Source organism: Halictus rubicundus, chromosome 16 (assembly GCF_050948215.1).
Source record: "Halictus rubicundus isolate RS-2024b chromosome 16, iyHalRubi1_principal, whole genome shotgun sequence".
Taxonomy (NCBI): domain Eukaryota; kingdom Metazoa; phylum Arthropoda; class Insecta; order Hymenoptera; family Halictidae; genus Halictus; species Halictus rubicundus.
In genome coordinates this window covers 2,429,610-2,456,953 of record NC_135164.1, presented here as the reverse complement: position 1 = coordinate 2,456,953, position 27,344 = coordinate 2,429,610, and the positions used below count along the sequence as shown (strand labels likewise).

Below are 27,344 nucleotides of genomic sequence, written 5' to 3'. Positions count from 1 at the left end.
TTACAGATTTTTTGCCGCTTTTTGGCCATTTGGTACCACTGTGCGCCGTTCCTCGAGCTCTTGTCGCTTGCGTCGAACATACAATAGGATAGCGAGTGAAACATTGACACCAGAACATCGGCGAGACAATACTAATCCAACTTTCTTGTTTTTAATTATTTCTTTATGAAACTTTCGCCAACACATTCGTAACATTCTTCCGATTTACATTTTCTAAATGTTCTCTTTAATGTAAAATTAAATTCTTCTGACTTGTATTGGCAACATTGTCCGTCGACTTGAATTATATGAGGGTTTTTTTTTTGTCGGTCGCGTGTTTTGCGCTGACTACGAAAATTTTGGCTCAGGAATGCTGACAAGTTCGTCGATTGTGTGTAATTGTCAATCGGACGGCGGGCCGGGAACACTTTCACTTCGTCGAGCATAATTTATCAGATTCGACGGTAATGTTACAATTACAGTGACGACGGTGAAAAGAATCTTTAGAAAAAAAAAATATATTATGTAACGAAGCATGAACGTTGTCCTGGGTGTACGCGAGTCCAACCGTGTAATCGGAATTGTTTAATTTCCCTGCGGATATTGCCGCTGAATTAAATTACTTTTTCCGTTGTTATTGCCGCGATTCTTGTCGGTACGTCCTGTTACAATTTCGAGATCAAACACGCGCAGAGAATTGACAAGTTTTTCCGATAAATATTGAAAATGCGCGCGCTCGACTTTCGGTTCGTCGACTCCCTGTATCCAATTAAACGGTATATAAATGATTTCGCGATCGCGGTGTACCATTATTTAACATTATTTCGCGACGAAAGAAGAAACTCGCCCCCTCCGTGTTAATGTGATTTACCGTGATGTGGCGTGGCTCGAGGTGACATTATCGCCGGCATTACGTAGCCAATTGTAACTTACGCTAAATTACCACCATTACGTTGACAACGTGGACTCGAGGCTTCGCCCGCGGGCACAAAAGCAACGCGAGGAGAAAGATCGGGGAACGATAAAATGCAAGTGCGCGTTGCTGTATTAAAGATTTGCGCAAGAATCACGGACCACGCCATATAAGGCTCGAAAAAAATCCCCGGGCTGTGTTAGATCGGGGAGAAAAAAAGACCGTCGCGTCGTTACAACCACCGACAAAGTGGAAACAGTTCAGACGGGATCTGTCTTTCTTCCTCCTCCCATTGTCGGAACCCGTATTTGGCTAATTGAATGCTCGACAACCTATATCGATAGAGGTCCTAACTCCGTTTGTGGAATATCAGTCGCTTATTACCATCAGAGAAAACGTGCGCACAATCCTAGATCGCTCTGAATTAGATTTATCGTAAAAGTGTATCGGCTTAATCAAACTTACAGTAGACTCTCGTATAACGCGATCAAAGAGTTGTTCAAAAACACCGTGTACATGTGTCTTCTGTGGCAATATATGTACAGTTATTTTAAATCATTTATTGTACATTTACTGCCACGTGAAACGCGTAGGGGAGGGTAGCCAAATTTAGGTCTACGTTGGTCCTAATTTAAAAATCATGGTTGATTAGCACCGCTAGTGATACTGTGAGGATTTTTCTTGTAACACTTGTGATTGAGCCGAGGTGTTTGCGCGAAGAAAATGCGCTTTTCGAGTCGCATAGCCGCGCAGAATGCGAACGCAGCACGCACCCGGCCGTCCAGCTAGCTGGGAACGCGGAGCGAGGTCTCGATAGCGATTTTCACGGGCAAAAAACCGATCGGAAAAAATCGGATGCAGTTGCAGGCTCGCGCCGAGCTAAATATTTTACGGCGGCGAGGACGCGGATCGCGCTGCGATCAGCATAATTAGTTCGCGCGGACTCGGGCTCGGGCTCGCAGGCCCGAGAGACTCGCGCGAGCCGGTCGCCGGTCGCCGGTCGTCGAGCAGTCGTCTCGCAAAAAAAAGTCAATCCGAGAAAGGCGGCATTATCATAAATCGCTATCGGGAAACGCATTGTGAAATAGAGGCAGCGCTCGAGGGGGCAGGATCGCAACGTCATTACACGGCGTAAAAATAGACGCGGCGATCGGGAACTGTATAAAAGAGCCTCGAGCATAAAAGCGAGGAACTACTCAATCTACATTTTCATCAGTACACGGACCGTTATCAAAGGAATATCGATTTATTCGAGTTTAACGGCAAACAAAGTTCCAGCGATTCGTATTTCGCCCAGGGAGGAACTATCGACGCGTTCCCCGGGGGTGGGCGCGAGAGGGGAGGGGGGAAGAGCCGGATACACTTGAATTCGGTAACAAACCTGATATGTTTGAATTCGATATTGAACGGCATCGATTCGCTGAAATTCGAAAGCAAACAAATTCGGCAGCGAACGATACCGGCGCGGCACTTAAAATTCGATAGACAGCAAGCGTCGCGGACTCGTGTTCCGCCGCAAAGAAGCCGCATAACTGACGCATAAATTCGATTCTATTACAAAGGCTATAGCGGGGTTTGGGGGCCAGATCTGCCCTGGAAGGGATTTTATTCCAATTTGCGCCATTCGATAGCCTACCAAAAAAGATACCTTTCAGCCAAGTTTTAGCCCTATAGCTCATCTGTAAGGGTAGTTATAGAGGAAAATCGAAAATCCAGTTTTTGGCCCATTTTCCCCATTTAATGACAATTTAAAAATCTGACACATTTCGGACACAAAACCACATACTTCGAGTCGTTTTCAGATTTTTCCGTTGCAAACTCTGCCTGTAAAAATCGAAAAACACGAAAAAATGGAAAAAAAGCAGATTTCATATGGAAATCGAAGAGTGACCCAAACGGAATTAATTTAGCAATAAGATATTGTCCTAAGTATTATGCTCATTTTTTTTCAAATTCCCGCGTTTGGTGCGTCACAGTAGGAAAAAATAATGTTCAACCTGGGGCCTCACGCGAAATTTAGGGATATCAACTGAATTTCATTAATTCGCAAGGTGGTCGAGAGATGCTCTAGGAATTCCTTCCTTAGTGGGAGAATAGCTCGAATAAATAGCTCGATTGAGCAGTCTAAATATATTCTCAATGAAAAACGATACAAAGAACGCACGGGAGATTTTCGCCTTCGCGATAACAAAGCGGTACACGCACGCGGTGGTTACGCAGTCTCAAATAACGCACCGCAAGTGTTACGAAAATCTCTATCGGAGTCGAGAGTGACGGAGAAACGAGACAGAATGCACGGAATCGAAAATGACCGAAAGCTAAGTTATGCGCTTCGCTTGGCCTAACGCGTGCGGTTCGATCTACGTCTAATACACGACTCGTCTTCGCGGTAACGCGCGAGCACACGCGTCGCCGGCGAAATGACGTCACACGTCACCGGTACGGCTACCGAATTTGTCCGTTTCGTCGAATTCAAAACGTCTCCAACGGCGGAACGTACACGGAGCACACCAAAACAAACAGTTTTCAGTTCCCCAAGGATTCCGTGTCAAACCCGTTACGTCCGTGCCCTACACTACATACACAGTGTGTCTAACGAATAAAAACCACTTTTTTCGGCGTTCTTTCCGTGAAAAACTAAGTTATAATTATCGTAAACATATATTATGTAATATTAAACATCCCTAAGTTCAGTGAAACATCGTGCATACTTGAAAAATTGCGTAGTACAAAAAACGACAATTATACTATGCAGGGTATATCTATGTTTCGATATTCTAAAACCTGCCCCCCTAGATCGTTTCAATGCTTCCCAGGGAGAGGGGGTACTGCCCAGTTTTGGAGGCCCGGAGGTAGATCCGCGATTCGCAAGAGCGTTCGGCTGCGGGAGAATTCGCGAGAGCGCGAAGCGAGAAAACCACGTGCCAAGTTAGTGGTCGCTTTCCCCGCCTGCGGCAGCCGAATCGTTTCCGGACCCGGACCCGGACCCCGGCTCCAGGCTCCCCGGGCCTCTTCTTCGTACTGGTCCCGCGGGCTCCCCACCCGAGGAGTCCTCTTTCTTTTCTCCCGGTGCCCTCGGCTTTGACTATTTGCCGAACGGCCGAAGAGAGCATCGGCGCGGCGGTTGCGCAATCCACGAAAACCGGCGCGGCGCACAGTGGGCAATTTGGACAAAATCGGATTCAAAATCAAGGAACTTTCGTTAGGAATGAGGTAGAGCGATGAAATTTTTTTAAAATGAAAGCTAGAACTTTGTAGAATATGGTAAAACTAGGGAGATTATGGTACGAACGCTTTTTAACCTTGAGAAAATTCGTTAAACTTGCACAATTTCAAGAAAATTGTGGTTTTCCCAATACCACGCGCGGAAGAAATTTTTTTTTAACATGCTATACATCATTTCCCATAGATTTTTTCACGCTGATTTCAAATCTGGTCCCAGAATTTGTCTAGGACCTCAGGATTTTGCAAAAAATAGATTTCTGTGACAAAAACTAATGAAGTCATTTTTTCGTTGAAATGATTGGATGGTAATAATCTCTCTATTTTTCCCATATCCTACAAAGTTCTAGCTTTCATTTAAAAAAAATTTCATCGCTCTACCTCATTCCTATCGAAAGTTCCTTGATTTTGAATCCGATTTTGTCCAAATTGCCCACTGTGCGGCGGTGCCTCGGCTGCTCGGCGCGCGGTTCGTTCCGCTCGCCAGCTTTGATACTTTCGCGCCCGTGGACGCTATTACGGCCGGTTTTGTTATGGCGCAGCGGTGAACAAGATCGATGCCCCATGGCGAGAGACCGCGGCGCTCTGGAACAACGACGCCTCCTCAATGGGAAGAATGGAGGCGGCGGTTCACGTGGCCGGGGACGTCTTCGACGTCTGTGGGAGGAATCTTTCATTAAGGGTCGCATCGAAGGGCCCGCGGATCCATTAACAAATTGCGGCCAGTTGGTCGATACCGTTCCTCGGCGACCCTCTTTCCTCCCGGCGCGGCGCGGCGGCGAACAAACGTATATTAGACCCCAGACAGAATTGAAATCAGCAATTTCTATTAATTGCTCGTAGGTAGCCGACCACGAAGACCGGTGATTTATTTATTTGCCCCGCGAGCTAACGTCGTTTCCGCGGTTCGAGAATTTCGTTTGTGCGCACACGGAATCAAACCGCTCGTGGATTAGTTCGCTTCTGTTTTATATGCTACTTCGAAGTACTATAGAAACGCAAACAATTGCTATACAAGGTCTTCCGAACGGCTAATGTTTATTAAGTTATTACGCGCATACACGTGTCTAATGAAATCATAATTCAATTGTCCTCGCTTTGCGCGTATAGAGGAGAGAAGCGCCAGGCGGCAATAAATTATTCTGTAATTGTTTGCGACGAGTAATCACGATTACATTTGGTCGTAAAACACTTGGTCCGCAAAAACACGGAAGGTTTCGACGAAAATAATCGAAGGCCCGGCGGCACTGGTGGCTCATCGTTCGCGAGGAGCATCTTCGTGTCTACGACACGATTGGATTAAAGTCGAATGTTCTCACATGTTCGAACGAGCCAATCAGAAGTGAAACTACGTTTCGGGGAAGTTTGCGGATAAAACAGTCTCGTTGAGGCTGTCTTCGTTAAAATAAACCGGTGTACACTGGGGTCCGCGAGAGTTTCGGCGGGTTGCGTCACGCGTTTACGTAATACCGTTAATACATTATATTCGCGACAATAAAATAACATGATCGAGCCGATAATGCGATAATACTACGCCGGCCAATTACACATCGACGAGACCAGGCCCGCGCGGTTTATATGAAATAATATTCCGCTCGCCGCAAAATCGAGAGTCGCCTCTCGAATCTCGAACGGCCGCGCGGCTCAGAAGCGATCGCGCGGAATCGGCTCTAAAAAGGAGCCGCCGCCGGGATTAATTACCGGCTCCGGGCTCGTTTATTTCGGGGCTCATTACGTCGGGAAGTTAATTTATATGTTTCGCTTTTATTTATCAGGACCGCGGAACTCCGTTTCCTCTCTTTGCCACGGATTTTTCCGTCGGTTTGTGTGCCAGCCCCGAAACGAAAGGTCTCTGTGAAAGAAAAACTTGTTCCTTTTACCCGTTTCGATTTTGAAACTGCCTTTTAAAATGGACCGCGCCGCGCCGCGCGTTTTTCCCGGCCTCAAAGGTGGAAATCTACACGTTTCAGTTCGTGCGCCACGGAATCGGGGTAGGGGGAGGGGGGAAACGTGGACGACAGAAGGGCAACAGTCGAATTTTCAAAAGCGCGGGTCTCGTCCCCGCACACGTATACGTGTGCACGCGTACACGTATCGAGTGGAGGACGTTTTAGCGCTGGCGACGGTGCCGTGGAGACCAAAGACAGAAACAGAGAAGAAAGGGGAGAGGGAAAAAAGGAAAGGACAGACAGAGGATGGGAGGAAAAGGGGAAAGAAAGAGAGAGACCCAGATTTCATTTTCGTTGATGAGCTTGGCATCGGTCCAACTCGACTAAATATATACTCCCTTTCTCTTTCTCTTCCTCTTTCACTCCTCTCCTCTCTCTCTCTCTCTCTCTCTCTCTCTCTCTCTCTCTCTCTCTCTCTCTCTCTCTATCCTTCTTGCGCCTGCACACCACGTACTCCCCTCTCGCCCTTTTCTCGCTCATTTTCGTTGGGCTCCCGCCTCGTTGCAAGCAGAGACCCGAAGAGAGCCAGATCGACCGGCGAATCTGCTCGCGAATCGTGCGAAAATATCTTTATTATTAATTTCATCGCGTTGCTGAAAAGGGTCGGGTTGCCTCTGGCACGGTAAAAGTTAAAACAGTATCGTTCGCCGCGGAACAGATGCCCGGGCCGAAGGTGTGAGAGGCGCGTATTCGACGCTGAAATCGCTTCGCGTATTCAAGGGAGCTTCCGAAATATCCTTATGTTTCGTAACGCCTCCGCGACCAAAGTCAACGAACCGTTCAATTAAATAAACACGACATCTTCTCGCGGTAATTGTCTATCGTCCGTTTCCAAATATTTTTTATTAACAGGGGATGGTAGGACTGCCTTCAAAAATTACGTTACCAGCAAAGGAACTTGCAATGTAATATTTGTCCGTACCAATACCTCTTGGTAAATGTTCATTCTGATTCGCAAAAATAAGCAGTGCAGAGTCGGGCAAAAATGAATCTGATTAACGATGAATGTTTATGACTGAACACCATTTCCAATAAGTATCCACAGTTGGCAAAAGCCCGGAAACAAAGTCGAGTCTCGAGGATGCTGCCCGGCGACTCTTTCGCGGCGCGTAATGGCGGCCGAGGGACGACTTGTCAAATCCGCATTCGTCGCGAGTGAATTTACGAGCGTGCACGTTGTAAATTTCACCTCGCGGTGTCGCAACGGTGCCGAAACGGCGCGGCGAGCCCACCTCGTCCACGAGAAAGCTGTCTACGACAATGTTTCGACTGATTTCGCGACCGTCAGGTATACCGTCGGCTGCGAACGGCAACGAATTTCGGAGAGGTAAACTTTCGTTTACGTCTCCGACCAACGGGAAACTTGGGTCGATCTCCCTCTCCGGAGAGATCAATCAGTATCAAATAGGATCCACTAATGGTTTCAGAGTGCCTTCATTTCTAATCAAATGTGACACGCACAGAAGAATAAACGGAAAATTACAATACGATTGCATTGCGAATCTCGTTGAATTTGAAAGAATTATTGCGTCCGAATTTCATTAACCCCTCGACATACAATGACGTCTGGTTCACACGACATTGTAGAGTTTGAAAACATGCAGTGTATTATTAGAATATTCAATTGTTTCACACGTGCATCGATTCTGCAATAATACCGATCAGAAGCGAAACAACTGGGCAGTGTAAAAAAAGTCTTGTCAAATTGGAAACGCGGGCGCAGGTACAACATTCACCAGGGAGTTCTCTTGTTCGGGAGTATTACGTCTGAAGAGTTATCGTCGCAGACGATTAATTTTCGAATGCAGTCGGACTATGCGCTGGATTGCGACAATGGGAGGCGGTCACCGTTGGCGGCGAGACTCTGCGAATCCCAAAAATCCTCGGTGAAGTCACCGGGTTTAAGCGACACGCCGCTTTCACGAGCGAGCCTCTTACACGATCGCCGCATCTCCCGCGAAACAATTCGGGGTTTTGCAAGTGGAAAGTTGATTGAAGCGTGCGGCGCGCCGGCTGCCTCGCGAGATCTCTTTATCGGGATTTTCCGCCCGTGATTATTCGATTTTTCCGTTGGAGGGACCACGATGAAAAATCCAAGCGGCCCTTTAGCGGCGCCTCGCGCAGAAACGATTGCGCGATCTCTCGCTGGCAATTCCGCGAGCGGAGCTGCTCGTTTTTGGGTGACGACAGGAATTTCAATGGGCACAGTCATATATCGGCGGGTGACGCGGCTAACGGTACATCCCTGCACGCTTTCAATGGTCTACCAACCTACCTACCTACCTACCCACGTACCTATATATCGCTCATTCTCATAGCGCCTAGGCCCCGGATCGATCGCGCCTATATGCATAACGCGTACATATACATACACGCGCGCGTACACACACACGAACCTGTACGTACATACATACCTATCGATCGGTTCGTTTCGTTTCCCGCGCCTCTCTCTTCGTCTTCTCTTCTCTTCTTCGGGCTCTTCGCCGCTCCGCGCCGCACCGGCACCGTCAGGCCTGACGCTGCTGCCGCTGCTCTCTCGAACGAGAGAAGACGAAAGAGTGAGCGGCTCCTACCCCCCCCCCTCTCTCCATTTCTCTTCCTTTGGCCCAATCCCTTTGCCAAGACCTGGTCCCTTCTCGATCGTTCGCCCTTTCTTTTTTTTCTCTCTCCCTCTCTCCGTTAATTTTTCCATCTCGACTCCCCTTTGACTATTCTTGGGTGGTTAACGAGTCGCCCGACGAAATCTCGGGACTCCTCTGCCACTGGAAATTGGAAGATCCATCTCCGTTCCTGCTCCGAAAGAGTTCTAATTGTTCCGCACCGGACTTTTCGTGCCGATCGTTGCCGCCGTCAATGTATCGGGTGGTCCGGAATCATATACCCCGAGATCAAACTGCGTTCGTTTTGTGCGCACACACGAATGATCAGTCGAATGCTTAAGTTTAATTTACAGTCCTGAAAAGTTTGGTCCGTTTTAGTTTCAAATTAACTGATTTTAAGACATTCTTTCGTGCAACCTTCATCGTTAATATCAAGCGCTTGAAATTCATTACGGAATCTTACGACGCTTTTGAACTACATTGTTCTTCATTCACACAGGAAGAACTATATATTAACTATATTGCTACTGATGAAAGTAAAATTCTTTTAACCCCTGCCCATGCCTCGTGTCAATCGCGTCAATAACAAGTCGTTGCATAATAATTGTTCGCGCTTAGAATTAAAATTTGATGAAGCGATTTGATCAAAACAATCTTGATTTATTACAATCTTGAAATTTAGAAAATATTGTTTTAAGGGGTACGCGACCCCGTAAGCCCAACAAAATGGGGTAAATCTAACTATTTTTTCTCATATAAAGATACTTTCAGAAAGAAGATTTGTTTAGAGAACATTGAGCAACATTTTAGCTTCATTTTTACATTTTTCTTGTTATATAAAATCACAAAATGGTGGAGTTTTATAAAACTTTGGTAGCTTGCAACGATCAAGAAATGTGTACTTTGTTTCAAGAGGAAGTTATTGATGATTGGAAACTTCTAGTCATTGCAGTTATGAAACTTTTTAGCATGTGTCAAAAGAATCGTGCTCATGTTTCATAATTACGAATATTCTACTGTAAATGGATACTTTTATTTCCTGTTTGCTAGACAGAAGCCAGTGAGAACGACCCAGTTCCTTATAAAATCTTCTTTGGTCATTTACTTAATTATACGCGGGTCACTGGCAGTGACCGCGTGTAAATAACTGTAACCTGTCGTTTCATCGTGACTGCGTGGAACCTGTAAATGGACACACGTGACCGCTTCCACGAGAAAATTCGTTGGTATACCCCCGCGGTTCGACAGGAGCCGGAGAATGAATTAAACAACGGCCCGCGAGAAACTGAACTTTCAAAACACGTTGTGCAAGTGCGACATCGTGCGGCATCGTTCACCGTGAACAGAATTATCTGTCGGTCTCTGTGGCGTATCGATACCGTACAGGAATTATGCGTGGCAACCTCTCTGCCGTAATATTTTAAGATATGGCCGGGCTCCTCGGTGACATGTGTTGTACCGTTATCGGATCATCTGTGTAGCCTAAGGGCGATGACCCTTCAACTTTCTTGGGACGGGAAACTATCTACGAAAAACGCATTTTCACCAGAGCTATAGCCTCTCGAATAGATCAAAACTAATAAATTAATCATTTTACTTAATTTAACTTTCCATTATTCCATTTTCTGGGTCAAAAAAAAAAAATAAACTAAAGAAAAGACTATCTTAGAATTTGATGTGTAAACGAGAACGCTTAGCAAATAAAATCATTTGTTCAACTACGCTTGGCTCCTCGAGAATTACAAAACTGGATCGAGCAACTCGGATCGTAAAAGTTTTCGAGCAAGCAACTAGGTTGATAAATAATTGAAACGCACCTACGGCAATGTAGCGATCGATAAAAAGCGTAGGAACGATTATGCATAACAGTTTTACAACGCACATTGTAATAATTAAATCGACCTAGCAATTACGTAAAAGAGTTTTGTCATACCCGCGATCAATCTCCGATCAATCGGTCTCCATCACTCGCTGCAGATTCATACTTGACCACATTCTTCTAATCACCATGACTGCTCGCAACATTCACTCTTGCCCATGAGAACCTTTCGGTCCACCGACTATAGTTGTTTCCCGGCGCGCGGCTGCTGCACTGTGGTGCACAACTATAGCACCACTAAAATTTTCAAGAATTTTGGATATTTCTATAATGCTCTCCAAATGTCAATAACATTGTGTAAAAAGAGTTCAAAGGAAATGGAAGAGATTTTTCCTAAATAAAGGAAAAGTTGTTCCGAATCGTGACCTTGACAACATATTTCAAGGTAAAGAGTAATCGCTGAAATAAATAATTACTCACGTTTTCTGATATAACTTGGTTTTCCTGAATTCTTTGAAAGCTTGAATAGTTATAAAAATGTAGGTGGCGCTGTAGTTATGTACCGCATTGTGTGCAAACAGTTTGCAACCTAGCGTTGGTTTTCCCCAAAAGGTGAGCGATTCCGGAACAGGAAATTCCATAATAATCGTGTCCAGTGAATGAACGTGGTTCTTTCTCGGTTCGAACGGTACACTCGGCTCTCTCGAATAGCGTGCGCTCGCGCAGAGGAGCATTCCCGGTGCACAACAAATGCATCTGCCCCCTTCTCCCCCACCGGTCCCGGTCGATGCGACGGAAACCTTTCGTAGTTATTGAAAATCATAGGAAAAGCGATACGCCTGTTCACGCCCCCGCGTCTCGATCCGGATTTCATCTCTTTCTCCCTTTCCGTCGCTTTTTTTCCCTCCGAGAGTTCTCGTCCACCTGGCGCGCACCTTCGATCATGATCGCGCGCGTTACCATTCGAGACCGTCGTCGGCCTCTTTGGCCGGCGTTCGCCACAATAATGGGACTCCTCTTCTGAGCTCGGCTCGATCGCATTCGATCGAGTGTCTTCCCACGTACCTGCACCCCGAAATCCGTGTATAATGTGCGAAACGACAATGAGCTCGGCAGACGAGGGTGGACCGGCGACCTAACGGTACGATATCGTGTGTCGGCCGGTTCTCCCCGGGGCGATCGGGGAAATCATACGATTTCAATTTCGATAGCCGGCCGGGCCCGGTTACCTTACACGAAATCATTTCGACGAGCCCGCGAGAACCATAAGCCCGCGCGCACCAATCTTTTATGTAACTCAACAGCCTGTTTCTCTAGACATTGCCGCGCTCCGAGGCTCCAGGTCGGACGTGAAATTTGCCGAGGGCACTCGTTGGTGTCATAAGCGCCGTTTATCGTCCAGCTCTCGGCGACATATATCGAGAAATCACTGTACAGTGAATTCTCGATATAGAAGCGGAGTCTCTCGAGCTTCGGGGCCCCTCATGCAGAATACCCCGTGGTAGTGGGGATAATTGCGCGACGTTTATCACCCAGGCCTTGGCGACATATATAGGGAAATCACACACTGTATCAGGTTGTTCCTTTATCATTCTCGCTCTAAATGTAATTTTCAATAGTCGAACCGACCGTGTATCAATGTAGGACACTTTTTTAATCGTTTTGTGTTCGAATAAAATTTATGAAATTTGGGTATCGATGTTCGAGCAACGCGTCAACGTAGTTGCATAATGTAATCATATTACAAGCATCTTCCCGTAGTGTTTGACGGGTGTGAACAGTGTATCGCGGAGATAGCATTGCGGGCACAATGAAGAATTTAATATCTACACGTTGTCGCTGTCTCACTGATACTTTCTATTATTATGAAGTTCCGCGGAATGATGGACGCTATGCAATATCTCCAGTCCCACGCCCTTGCGCGTTTTCCGCTACAGATGTCACGCGATACGGGACACAGCGTCCGAAATAACATTGAATTTATAGCGGTACTGTCTATCACTTTGCGCCGTGCACGTTGTTTACCGCGCCGTGCTGTATATGCGCTTTTAGCGAAAACATTTTTATTGCTAAAACATATCGGAAATGCAACGGAACGGAGGCATTTTCTGGACGTTTACAAAAATTGATACTTAAGAAATTCTATTATGCTTAAATACTGCTTATACGCAGTATTTGGACCATTTGCTCAATCTTCAAACTAACACAACAACGACCAAACGAGTCAATCAACGTTTTAGAAATGCCCAATAGAAACGAACAAAAAGCTCCATTATGTCCGAATATAAATCACAGTCGAAAGTTTAAATGCATTTTCCCGGAAATAGCGTTTTCACCATTGCTACCGAAAATACGTCGGCGGCTAATGAAGCAATTTACCCGAAAGCCTGTCATACTCTTTTTCCATAACAGTCACAGTATTTCTAGATGGGAAACAAACAACTTTTATATCGAATATCACATTTTCAGTTCGGATGGTTGTTTCGTCGAAAACTTGATATTTCGAAAAACAACTGTGACAATTATTAATCCCGTTCCACTTTGAAACAATATTTTTTTTCATCGTGATACAAGTTGATGGAAACATAGGTGGACAAGCTTCGAAATTGTTTTCAGAGATTCTTCAATTCTCGATGTTTTATCTTCTTTCCTCTTAGCGGTGGGACTTTTCGCCGAAAATTCGCCGAACCAATACACCGCGGGACTTTTAGTTCTATACAACCCGGAAAAAATACGTATATTTATTATAGTAGCTTATAAATCTCGTGAAACCCTTTCGAGCAGTGGTCCAATGAGAATTCCAATTTTTCTAGTGAAGAGACACGTACTCGGAATGTGTCGAAACACGCTAGGAAATTTGACTTTTGTCATCGAACCTGGCTGATTCGACGCAGTGTGCGTGGCTAAATGACCGAGGGAACGGTACTCGTTCCGTGCAATGATCTCCAGCACGTAAGAACGAGTGGTCCCCGACGCTCTTTTGCATTCCTGTCGAGGAGGTCGCGCGTCTGTTCCGCGTCCGCGCGTCTGTTCATTCAGCCCGTGGTACGGCCGAACTTCTTTGTTATTCGAGGCGGGCTTTGGACTTCTGATTAGCGTTAACGGTTCCTGGCCGGGCGGATAGGTGTTCCTAGGCGAGCACATAACGCTTATAGGCGTCATCCCGGCCGATCGATTCCGTCTAAGATCGATCGTCGCGCGGCAAGTGCGTGCGCCGCTCTCGACGGCCCGCGAGACCCACCGTCGTTCAACCGCTGGAAAAGTGGTTAACGTCGTGTGAAAACACTCGACAATCGAAACCAATCAGCCATTAGCGCGGGAGAGGATGCTCCTGCGGAACTTACCGGGGAAACTTTTACGGCCGGGGATCCCCCTCTTTTGTATTCCGGATAAACGTTTGTCGAACGAGGCGCGGCCTTCCTCGCGAGAGACCGTTAAGAGGGAAGTTTTCGACGGGGCCGGAGAGTTTCGTGATGGGAAAAGTCGTCGTTGATTAACACCGGTCGCGTGTCGAGCACACCTTCCGGAACAGCGAATTTTCACAGCTACCCTCGAAAATATTCCGACACTCGATTTGGCTCTTCAACGATATTCCTCGCTTAATTACTAGACGCTGCGGATCTTTATGCGGAGCGAAAGTTTGACGAACTCTTCTCTTAATAATTGTCGAAACCTGAAGATAACAGTGTTCTTTCGTTCTCCTGATATTTTAATCATTTCATGAGCCTAGCAACGTTAGGTTAAAGAGGGTGAGTGACCTACCAGAACGTGACCCTGTTTATACGTAAAACCCATCCTCCTCCTTCCCCCCCCCCTCCCCCCGCGCAAACCGCGTCACGTCCTCTCGCGAGAAGCCTCTTCACGATTCCATGCATTTCTTCCTTATTCCTAGGATGCGCCTTTCACGTTCCTCCCTTCATCGTTCGCCGACTGCGAGCCAGTTTCATTTTTTTCTTCTAAAATTCTCTGTTTAACAGACAGTGCCTGCGAGTCTCTCCAACCTCTTCAACAATTTTACATACCTGTCTCCGTAATATCGTCGTTACCCCGATCGTTTTCACGATTCCACTTAAAACGGATTCCTCGCGGAGAATCGTTAATTTAGCAGAGAAACGAGTTTGTCGAATGAAAAGCACCGGTTTTTCTATGCTGCCGAGAGTACCGCGACCTGTCAACGCTATTCAGCGCACGTTGACATGACGAACTGTACCGCGGAAATAATTCAGAAAAATATCAATTGTCAGAAGCCGCGCGAAACGGAGTCCCGAGGCAATAAATTTAGTCTTTGCGTAGTCACGGTACAGTTGAAAGATCGGAGAGAGAGAGAGAGAGAGAGACGGGTCACGACCTGCCTCAATATAGGTCGATTTAGAATAATTCTTGTCTCCCCTTTGTATCTCGCATCACGTCCTTAACTCACTCGAAAGTTCGTGCTTTCGTTTTCTCCCTGTCTCTGTGTCCGGCGACGTGCGCAACCCCTGCGAGAGATGCGCTCGTTCTGCTGCACGTCGCCCCACTTGTTTCCCTTTAAACGGCCCCGAAGCTTTTCTCGCATCCCGCGGAACTGCTAACCGACAGTCGAACGGAACGTATTTATTGTATACTTTCAGGCTGGTCGGCTTTGTTGAATCGTGAGAAATACAGCGTGCTAACAACTTCGGTTACAGCTGAAAATGGGGGTGATTCTAAAAAATAAGTCGAGAATTTAGAATAAAAAGGGGCACCGTTCTCGAGTAAAAAAATCGAGTTCGAAAATTCGGCCTGCTATTTCATAGGAACCGTCTGACGCGTCTGTTCGCGACCCACCGGTTCTACTTCCCACCTAACCACGCGAACTGTCTTGAACGTCGATTTTCGGAAATGAATGCTTCGCGTTAAAAATATTTTTCGTCTACATTTTCAATTTATTTTCTTTTCATGTAGAACCATCCCGGTTTCGGTTGTACCACCGGTTACCGATCACCCTGTATACACAAACGAACGATAAACTGAATGTTAAAGTGGTAGGCTTCCAAGTGGTATCCTCCGATTGTGTTTCTTAACACTAGAACGACCGAGCAATAAATGCGACTGACGTATATTGCTTTGCAACGGTGACAAGACTGTGCCCGTTCAGACTTCGTACAACATTTATTGTAATATGTGCTCCAATGAAGAGGTTCATTAAAAAATTTCCGATGAAAACATTTTTACAATTTCTAGTGTTAAAAATCGAATGTGGACACAAAATCTGATGTACATAAGTAGAGATTAAAGAGGACTGGAAGCAAAACGTTGAACGTTGATTTCAAGTTCTATTTTGTAAAAGACCTGTACGCGATTTAGTGTTCATTTTCTAGCTGCTCGTCGAAGATTCGTCTCTTGCAGACCGGACATATTTACTAAATTGAAAACAGACTTTTCGACAACGTCGTTCTCGCAGCTCGGTGCTCTCGCGTTTCGACCGGAACCCGACCCGATAATCGCGAGACCGGTGACGTAGCAACCGACTGCGATTGGATCGCCGGTCACGGTAGCAGACGTCGAAACGTCGTCGGCCACATGGCCGGGAAAGGAGGGCAGGGGGGTGACCCAGAGCAACCCTTTGCCGTTCACAACAATCATTTCGGGCGCAAGTGTTACCAGCGTTGGCGAGTCTCGAACGAATCAACCCTCTCCCGTTTTTTCTCTCTCGATGATTTCAGCCTCCCCCGGCCGGTAGTGGTTTCTTAAGGACAGATAGCCGCGAACGGAGAGAGAAACACGCATAGCCGACGACGACGACACGATAGCTCTCCTCTACCCCGTTCGGATCTCTTTCTTTCTCTCGTCCTCCCCGTCCCTTTCGATTCTCTCTCCTCCCTCCACGGTGTCACCCTATCGCGTCCCACCACCCCACTCCGTACCCTCTCGCGGCGAGCCCTCCTCGCTGCTGCGCTTACGCTTTCCTTCTCTTTCTTTCTCTCTCTCTCTCTCTCTCTCTCTCTCTCTCTCTCTCTCTCTCTCTCTCTCTCTCTCTCTCTCTCTCTGCCTCTCCGATGTCTCCCTCTCTCTCTCTCTCGCGCGCGCGCTCCCTTCGGCCGGATCAGAGGGAGAGAAACGTTCTCGAGGACCGGAGCGAGAGGGCGATAGCGAAGTTGCACGGTGGGGCTGGCTCTCTCCGGTCTTGCGCGGCGCGCACCAGTCAACCCGGAGCCACGGTAGCGCAAGTACTGTGTGTTCGTCACGTAAAGGGACAGTCGCATCGGGACGGCACGGCTCTTTTTTACCGGTCTTGAAATAACGCTCGGTGGTAAAGTGTTAGCCGCGTTTGCGACCGATGTGACACAACCGGCGAAAGCGATCGCGACCCTATCGTCGTAACGGTGGAAAACCATCCGCGAACCCGACGATCGCGTCGTGCGAGTTTGAAACACTTTCGGTGCCCTAGGTACACGAAGCGATCCTAAGGGAGGGGGGTTGTAATAAAAGGAAAATAGAAAGAAAGAAAGTTGATCGCGAGTGGCAAGTGAGTTCGAACAGATCGACGAGACAGAGAAAGAGAGAGAGAGAGAGAGAGAGAAAGAGAGCAACGCCGATAATCGGTGGTTCCAGCCGTGTCGAACCGATGGCACGCGTGACAACGTCGTCGTCGTGGTCGTTATCGTCGTCATCCCCGTGGTCGGCTCGGTTCGATCGGTCCCCGAACGATCCTCGCGCGTGGAGAGTCGCGGGGATGGGGTCGTGACTGTCCGCGAGTGTCAGTCGACGCCCCGGTCGCAAACACGAGTACGAGCACGAGCACGAGCAAGAGCACGAGCAGCACGACCGCGACCGCCGACAGCGACCGGTCACGAGACGACGGAACCGATCGTCGGGATCCGATCATCGTGCTGCACCGCCAGCCCCGTTATCGGGCACACCGGGACTCCTCGCCGAGCGAACCGGAGACACGAGACGCGAGACGCAAAAGGCGAGAGGGGGGGAAAAAAAAGTATCGACGTTTCTCCCCGCGCCTCCGTGAGAGTGTGTGCTCTTACCCTCTCTCACCCTCTCGCGTGTGGCGAACACGGTCGGCACTCGGAGGAGCGTGCACAGGAACACGGAGCAGCGTGTGTATAACGCCACGGTCCGGTACCCGGCCGCCGGTTCACCGAGTGAAAGTGAATGATGCGCCGTGATCGCCGGCCACCACCGCCGCACACGCAGCAGTGGCTATTGTGACAGGGTTGTAGTTTTTCTTTTCTGTGATAACGCACACCGGAGGATCCGGCATCCACTTATCGGGAGAGTGTGACCACCACGCTCGCCGCTGCGAGGACGTGTACACACACACGCACACACGCGCGGTGCGTGTCGACCTGGGCTCGCACAGAAACGCAACTCGGTGGGTTTGTTATACATACATACGTCTATACACGTACGGAGTACGTAGGTACATCTATCTTTTCCCTTAGCCGTTTCGCTCGGTCATGATACGACGGACGATCAGTCGTCCAACAGTCGACGCCCCCACCCACCCCCCCGACCCACCCCTCTACCCATTATTGGTTCGTCTTTCTCGCTACGATGTAGGCCTCGGTAGCAGAAGGTTCGTTGCTTCGTTTGGAACTTTTTCGTGGTATCTAGGACAGGGTGATCGAGACGAGACGATTCGGACAGTATTTTTAGCATCGATTATACCCGCCGGCTAGTACTAGTCAGGACGATCCGAGTGGAGCTACAATGTTGCGTTATTACGCGTCTCGGTTTGGTGTACGCAGGTTCGTTAGTTGCCATCGGCGAGAGCGGTGGTCGATGCAGGAACGCCGCTTCAGAAACTCAAGATTGCGCTGCGTTTTTTTTCTTTTTCTTTTTTTGAAAGCCTCTCTAGGAAGCAGACTTCTTCTCGCGTCCTCTTTTCGTTTTCCCGGGGCTTTTTATTTTTGCGTTCTCGTTTACTCTTTCTCTCTCTCTCTTTCTCTTTTTCTCTTTTTCTCTTTTACACTTCTGGTCATCTATTTTCTTTTTTCGGAGGCACGACGGTCTTTTCATGCAGCTGAATGTGTTCCCCTGTTTTCTCCTGGCGTTTCGCTCCCGCTGCCGCTCCGGCTTCTCGTTCGCCGCGCCTCTTTCGCTCTTACTCGCGCGCTCCGACGCTGTCTTTCGCCCACACTACCATTTACCTCCCGGTTATGGATATTATTAAGTAATACCTACGTCGCGCGCGCGCGCGGGCGCTCGGTGATATGCTCGTATGTGCTTGTGCATACAGCACCGCTGCGTGTTCTTGTGCGTGCGTGCGTGCCGTGTTCGGCTCGGTGCACGCGCGCGCACAAGCGTACTCGGCGGTGCACGCTGGCGAACGAGAAAGCGCGGGTTCTCATCTGCATTTTTCCTGGAAACCGGCGACAGAATTATGCGAACTTTTGCAATTAACATAGCCGAACGACTGCTCGCAGATTTATTCAACAGTGAATTACGAAATTATCGCGGGAGAGATGTTCGCGGTTTAATAACGATACGCATCGACGAGTGGGAGACGAGTCTCTAAAACACGTGATCTTTGAGCATTACTTCGACAATCTTCCATGTTGTTCGAAGAGTGTCACAAAACGTCTAAAGATCTATGAAGGACAATTTAGTAAAATTATACATTTTGCTGCCAAGCTGTTGCGAAGAATTGAATTTATGTCGATAACGCGAGAATCAACCCTTTGGGGACTAATGTCACATTGGGCACATCAGCGTTTAACTCCTATGGTTCGAAACAATCCATAATAATCCAAGAAAGTCATAATCCCGCGTTGAACCACGGGAATACAGTGTTACTCGATATATGTCCAAAATGCGGGCCTAGCGAGGGACATGTATCGGCCAGGAGGCTCCAGAGGCTTCGATTCATGGCACTTCACAGGGTGTACCCCCTGAGGACTTAGTAGGGGTCCCATAGTTCTGGGAATTTTTCCGGCTAGGGAAAAAGATTTTTAAAAAGATTTTGTATTCCCTATATTTGGGACCTATATAGAGTAAACAGTGTACTCGTCATTTTTATTTACAATCCCACGCTTCCGCGACGCACCCGGAAATACGGCACGTGTCGCGTTCCGAAACGGAAAAACTTGGCCCCGAACAAAGTGCCATAAGCGGACTCTTGTGTACCGACACAACACCGCGTCGTACAGTTCGGTAAAGTTATGGAGGTTTATTGGCGCGCACATCGGTCCGCGCTCGAATTAACGAGAAATTCATTAAAATCGCTCGCTCGTTACGGGAACGTCTCTAATCTGATCTACGATCTATTAGATCGGGTTTCGCGAACTCGGGACGCTCGCCGGTGGCTACGGAATTTCGCGATCTTCGAACGCGATCGATTGTAACTTTTTAGTGGAGGGGCGGTGGACGGGAAAAACAGCGTCGAATCAACCGGTTCGACGAGTTTCGAAGTGTATTCTTATTCGCGTGCAATTGTTTCAAATTGCCAGTAATTATCTTCTAATACGGAGCATTTAAGCGCTATAGTTTTGAAGCGGCGCGTTCCGAGAACACTTCGGTCGAATGTTAACGGCGATCGCTGCATGGAAACGTTGGCTCGATCTCTTTGGAACTTAGTACGTGGGAATTTTGAGACAGCTGTACAGACTGCTACAAAATGTTTTTCCATGGCTCCTTCCGAGGATTCTACGCGTCTAGATCGGAGGAGATTTTTAAAAAAATATGTAGTCGCAAAGTTTCAAGGTCAATTAAGAAAATAAATCGAAAATACCGAATAAATTTTGACTATTCCAGGCTTTGTTTTCGCTAAGATTGACTTCGAAAAACCGTCATGTTCGCGTGCCTAGCATTTGCGAATATTGCTCCCGCGACTGTAAACTCGGAACACGTAAAAACGAATTGATGCGTACAGATTTAAATGGCTGTTATCCGCGAAAGCGATGAAATCGAAAGCATCCGGCTTGCAAGGGTTGAAGAAGTTGTTGACGATGCTCCTCGAATCGAGCATTGCGCAGGTCGGGGACCGTGGACGAAAATACAGAACCTTCGGTAGCCAAGCGAGCGCGTCGCAGAAGTTTGTCGACGTTTCTCGCTGAACTCGAGAAAACACGACCGTGGCAGGAACACGTTTTCCAAAAACAAAAAAAAATAGTTGCAACACCGCAGAGTGGAACGAGTAGACGTTCTAGGTGGGAAAGGCTCGATTATTCTACGTTGTCCGCGATAAATTTCGGAAAAGCAACAAGCTTTCGTGCAATGATAGGACCGTTAAAAATGATTTCATATGGCACTATTAGCCGAGGATCTTTAAAAAGGTAATTTAGGGTGTGTGCCATCGATTAACGCGTCGAATCTCGAGAATTTTTCGATAACGATGGATTTAGTGTGCCGATGGGTTTTCGGTGGCACGGTAGAATGGCTGTCCGCTGCCATAGTGGAGCGGAGGCAGCGTTGTTCGTAGCGTAGAAGCGAGAGTCACCTGCGTCTCTGTCGGGGCAGTGGTAGCGCGGCAGCGATGCTGTAATAACGCCGGCACGCTCGTGCCAGAACCAAAGTATACGCTCGGTGTACACGACCTAAATAAGATGCGATGCCCCCCGGGGCGAAAGTAATTCACAGACACATGCGTGGAACCCGGGGATACACGTACACACCGGCCTGCCGGGCTCTCTCGGGCTATAGTTTACGAAGTGCCGCAGGAACGCGGGTCGACCGCTTTAGCGCAGGTTCGACCCGCGTTTTTCGCGTTGAGGTCGTCAGGTACAGGCCGCGCGGCCCATGCTCTACCATAATTGCGGTCCGCTTAAGTGGAAAGCGTAAAACTACCGAGCGCTAGACGCACCTCCGATTTTCCGACAAGCCCCACGAATATTAGCCTGGCCATGGTCACCAGTTTCTGTATTCCGCGATCCGGAAATTTCAATTTTCTCTTTCTCGATGAACTCTGAGAGGTCGCGGAGGTACCAAGTGAGAGCACACGGCAATTATGTCAGATTCTTTAGGGTGGAAACCCTGCTTAACACAGGCTTTTCTCGACATATGTCGCGAATACCTCGCTGATAAAAGTCGCAACGCTATTTCACTTCCAAAGGATGCGTTGCACGAAAAAGTTTTGTATACAGAAGTTGCATGGTCTGAAGGGGTACACAATTTAGAGTATTTATTTCTTTTTACAGGTGGAAGTGTTTCGGAGATTTGAAGGTCGACTTTGTTTTTTTAAAGGAAATACTGTATTTTTTATACCAAAATATGGGAGAATGTCGAATTATGAGTAAAAAAGTATTGACCTTCATTAGCCCTAAACCTATTAATTAACGAGCAATTTCACTTTATTTCCTGAAAATTTTCTTCGCGTAATATTAGGTTAGAAAAATAAAAAGAAAATTAAATGATTTTTCTTTCTTTGTAAGAAAATTATACTAAACTACTTTAATTTATTTCCTGAAAATTTTCTTCGCGTAATATCAGGTTAGAAAAATAAAAAGAAAATTAAATGATTTTTTTTCTTTGTAAGCAAATTTTCAGGAAATAAAGTGAACTTACTCGTTAATTATTAGGTTTAGGGATAATGAAGGTCAATACTTTTTTACTCAGAGTTTGACATTCTTCCATATTTTGGTATAAAAAATATTTTTCATTTAAAAAACAAAGTCGACCGAAACACTTCCACCTGTAAAAAAAATAAATACACTAAATTGTGTACCCCTTCGGACCTTGCAACTTCTGTATACAAAACTTTTTCGTGCAACGCATCCTTTGGAAGTTATATACGTGTGCGTGGACCACCCTGTATGTATTAGTATATGAATTAGTATTCGAGAGATCTCTTGTAACGAGATTATATATTTAATTTGGTCCAACACGAGACAAGTTGAAACTATTTACTGTTGGCTACATTGAAGTACTGACTCGATACCAATCAGTGTTATAACCATAAGCTCGCGCGCGTCACCGAGCGCCTTAAATTTCGAGCCAGGTTAGACGAATTATAGCTTATTCTAACCAGGGTAATAAAAACGCGGCGAATTCACACGTCGCTCTCCGACCGATTTACTAATCACGTGATAATGAGCGAACGGAGTGCGGGACGCGCGCCGTAGATGAACCTTTTTCTTTCTTCTTCGAGTAGGGTTGTAGATTTCTGTTTTGGGCACACAGAGAATAACTAAATTGCAGCGATTGCGAATAGGGTATGTAATTTTGATTTCCGCGAATGGGAGAGGTAATGAAGGTCGTGCAAGATTAACGCTTCGTCCCAGCGACACGGAGCTGGATTTTAATCTGTTTAAACCTCCGCGTTTCTGCGTCGAAGCAGCGATATAATGCGATTACGCCCGGACATCGAATAACCAAATTCGACAAATATTCTATAATTCTCGTTTGGGATTTTATGAAAATTGAAGCGGTCGGCGCGCGGCTCGGGGTTGTTAAGCTCGTCCCGATTAGAACTTGCGACGAATGCGCGCGGCGCGGAGGACTGTAATTCTCGCGGGGTTATCGGCCCGTAAGCAAATGTTCGTGAAACAAAAATCATTATACTGCTGGGAGTACCTACTCGGTGTCCCGCTAACGGGAAACTTATACTACTCAAAATAATTAGGGCGTCCCGCGTCTGGAGGATTGAAGTGAATATTAGATTCCCCGAAGCGAACGGAGCCTGTTCGGAACTGAGAAAACTGAGCGCGTGGATAATGCCGCGACGTTTATCATCCAGGCCTCGGCGACATATATAGAGAAATCACCGTAGTCGTTGTCGGTTCACTTAACAGGAAACGAGAGATTTACCGTGCGAAACTAGCCGTTATTTTATGTGAACACGAAGGAAAATGTACACAATTTTAATTATAAAACAACTCAATACTTGCTGTTTCTATAATTTACTCATTTTTCGTAATTTTCGTGTTATTATTTTCTTTTTTATATTCGAAGGGTTAAACGATGGAAGCGGAGGAAATTTTAAGGGAGTGTGGGGGAACGCGGACGGCAGTCTGTGTGAAGGAGATTCTAAATAATGTTCGACCGGACCGTATGAAAGCATAACTGAAAAAGAGAAACGAATCGATCGGTTATCGGATGCTTTTCGTGGCAGGCCGACCGGTGAAGATTCAAAAGAATCCGCACAGAGCGATGACCAAAAGAGTCTTTAGCCGACAGATTGAACATTTCACGGGTACGGTTAAGGGAAAAGCGAGATAAATATTCAATCGAGCGGGGATGTTCGCGAGAAGCTACGAACTCGCGCGTATTGAACCGCGTAAGGGGTTAACGGTTCATTATCACCCCGTTTCATCGATAGTGGCGCACCGCACTACTGTGGGACTTGGAATGTTCGACGTTAGGGAGGGAATGTACAGGAAATCGATGTTCGAATATATAGGGCAATTCACGGAGGGTGAAACGTGTTGATAAGTCATTCAAAAAATATACGTATCCTTCTCACAGCATAAGATATTTTTGTACTAATTATTGGTACAATCTCCTCCGAGAAGCCCTTCTATTAGCAATAGCAAGATGCTAAGATTTCCCGGGTACGAAACAATAAAAGCTGACGAAGCTCTAACGAGACGCGTAAAATGCCGGCCGTAAAGATTCTCTGAAAAATGGCGAAGAAATCGCGGTTCCGTATCCGTAAATCTCGTCGAAATTAAACTCGAGCGTTTCCGGGAATAACCGTAATAAAACTCGGATTGGTATCTCCATTCATCAACAGATCCGCGGGGCTGACGTTCCCCGGGAGCTGCTTCACCCTCGTTATGAAACGGCCTGTACGGGATCGCGCACGGCTACAAGGAAACACGTTCCGCTAGTGGTGTGGCATGGCGTGGCGTGGCGTGGCGTGGCGTGGCGTGGCGAACGAGGAGATCCGCTAGCCGCCGCGCAGAATAGAGTGAGAGAAGAGGGAAAAAGAACGAGCAGAGGAAGAGGGAAAGAAATAGCGAGAGGAGCGCATCGAGTCACTGGGCTAGTGGGGCCGACAGAATGTAGCCCATACTACGGTACCGTCTCCCTCTCTCTTTCTCTCTCTTTCTCTCTCTCTCTCTCTCTCTCTCTCCCTCGTTCCTTCCGTTCTTCTTTCCATCCTTCCTTCTTCCCCACAACGTGTGCTACCCTCTCTGGTTCTGCTCCTACGAGCAGTCCTCGTCGCCCACCACCTCGCCGCTCGCCTCTCGTCTCTCGCGGAGAACCCGCGGATTCGTAATTGAATCGAAAGAACGGCTCTCTTCGTTTAAAGGTGAATAGAAAATTGGAAAACCGCGTTGTTTCGTCCGACCATGCTCTCCCGTCAGCGTTGACGAACCTCGGAACGAGCTTCCGTCGGCTCGTCTGGCGAACGAAACTTTCAGCGACTAGAAATGTGACCTATTATCCGATTTTCAGTTGTCGGATTCTTTCGGCGATTTTCCTGGCGACGAAAATGACCTTAAATCCTTGCGGGTCAATTTGACGGGGTTGAACAGTGTACTTTGAACGGTGTCACTTCCAGCGATTACGTTGTTGGTATAGCGGTCCGTGTCGCGGGTCCGAGCAGATTAAAATGTTAACGAAAGTCATTCTAATCGTTCTTATGATAATGCGCGCTGTGCATCTCGATCGCGATTCCAGAGAGATTGGTCCAGTCGCAATGTTTCTAACTTGTAGGAAAGGAGAATGTGTTCGAAAGGTCTGATTTGATATTTGATTTTGTGAATGTACAAAGTATTGCGTAATAGACTGTACGATTAGTATTGTGTAATATACCATCATTGTACCTACTTTGATGCAGGGATCGGTGGGAACATTAACATAGCATTTAGCGAGAGAAGTGTTTACAATTAGATCAATATTGGCACAACACGCTCGCTGCCATCAATTATTTTAAGAATAGTCATATATGCGATAATTTACTAAATCCCCGGTATAAAATGTTAATCCCTTGCACTACTATTTATTTTGTGATTATAATGATTAGAAGTTCTTCGTCGTTCAGAATTTCGTAGAAAAAAAAAGAAAGTTTATATTTATTGTATGCCTATGTTTTCTGCAAAGGATATATATCGACTACAACAAAATAGAATTTTATTTCGGCCTAAAGGAAATTAAAACATACATATTTATTAGTCTCTGTTCGGAATCTTCATCGCGAGTCTGACTCGATATTGTAGGGCAAGTGGTTAAAGAAGCGTGCGTTACATTTATTCTCGTTCACAAACTTGTGTCGTTAAATAACAAAGGTCGCGAAATTAATTCAAAATCTCTTGAAACAAAAATGCAACGTGCCAGGCATGATTTATGGTTTATTTACAATCTATTTAGGAGCTCTGAATCCCCTCGACCGGCGCATACAAACTATCGATTTATCAAGCAACTAAAATGCACATAGGGCAAACACGTCGGCGATATGGAACGCCTAGTTTCAATGGCTTGCCAGAAGTCGAGGAATTTGCTTTTTTAAGTGAAAATTACGGTTTCGTCGCTCCCGAAGCAGTGGCGGCCCAAGTCAAGCGGAGGCCCCGAAGCGGTAAAAATTTTGGGGGCGCTCAAACACAAGTTACAAATAGAAGTTTCAAGAAAACTCTCATAAACTTATTAACAAAAAATCTCAGCCGGCTCGCCGTTAAACCCGCCGCTGCCCCGAAGGGTTGAACGAAAGTAGTCGAAGAGGAGGTAGCAAGAACTGTACACCGCAGGCAAGCTTTTCTTCAGGGCAAAAGCCCGATGTCCGACGACTTCTGAGCTGGAGTGTAGGTCTGTTAGGCGCGGGGTTAACATCGGTTGCACCCCTCTCGCGAGATCCTCTTAACGCCGGTTGCCGATACCATTATCCGGGCAGACGTATCATTCGCGGAGTAATAACACCGGCATCGTTGTGTTTAGCAACGATACGGCTGGTTAGTGCACGCACAGCAGGCCGGGCGCTCGGCGGTGCGCTGGATGCAGTTCTTTTTTTTTCTTTCGCGCGCGCACTTTGGTCGGGTTGGTTGAGCAACACGCGTGCACCAGCCGTCACACACGTGCGCCGCTGCTAACACGAATCACGGTGACACAGTTCATTACACGGGCGCAGTGTGTTGCCCGGTGCATGCACGCAGACTCGTGCGCGAACACGCACACACAGACTCAGAGGGAGAGAAAGAGGGGAGGGTGCGACGGGTTCTCCGGACGCGCATATGCTCTTTGCATGCAGGTGGATGGAAAAAAAGCCGCACGTATACACCGGGGAGCGTTGTGCATTACATACGAGCCGGGTATATATGTGAAGCAGAGAGGTGTACATAGAGGCTGCGCGCTTGTGAGCGTAGGCGCAGCGCCGCGACGCTTCCTTCCACGGTGAATCTCGCCCTGCCCTAGAGAGGCGCGGGCACTGCGAGCCGGCATGAAAGCACGGAATAGACTACTGTCGGCGGATATGTGTTCCTCTCGACGTACTCGTCCGTGATAGTACGTGTGCCCAGGCACACATCGAACCGTCGAGAATGTGTGTCCATGCACAGGCAGGCAGGCAGGCAGGCAGGCGGCGAATGGGTGGGTGGGTGGGTGGTTAGGCTGGCAAGGCAAAGCAAGGCAGGCTCGGCTGGTGGTCGCTCGGTTCGCTCGGTTCGCTCGATAGCAAAGTGCGGTTCCCCTCGACACGAGCTCTCGTACTTGCAACGCGGCAGGATTAAAGGGGAACAGTCCATGTACGGAAACGTACGATCGATGCGCACATGTCTGAATTTTCGTATCGAGTCGTGACCGATCGGCCGCGGCTCTGCGGTTACGGCGGTCTGCCTCCCGGTGACGAGGAATCCCGGTCTCCGCTGATTCCTCCACACCCAACACCCCCCACCCCCTTCTTCCTTGACTTGCCGACCCCGATGACGAACAGGCCCCTCGCCTTTTCCATGGTTTTCCCGACGGATTACCACCCAGCCGCGTACCCCTCCTGCTCGATGCTGGATGAGATTGCACGT

The 27,344-nt window shown here is 47.4% G+C and overlaps 1 protein-coding gene across 8 annotated transcripts in view; it reads left to right on the top strand.

Moving 5' to 3' along the window:
- Hr3 (nuclear hormone receptor 3 ROR-beta) overlaps positions 1–27,344 on the top strand; it is a 114,138-nt gene that overhangs the window by 15,966 nt on the left and 70,828 nt on the right. Inside the window, exon 1 of one of the 8 annotated variants that reach the window (XM_076801945.1) lies at positions 16,635–17,827. The exons of the other annotated variants lie outside the window; for them this stretch is intronic. The gene's annotated coding sequence lies outside the window, so the exon portion shown is untranslated. Of the gene's footprint in view, positions 1–16,634; positions 17,828–27,344 lie in introns of those variants that run through there. 8 annotated transcript variants of the gene reach the window in all.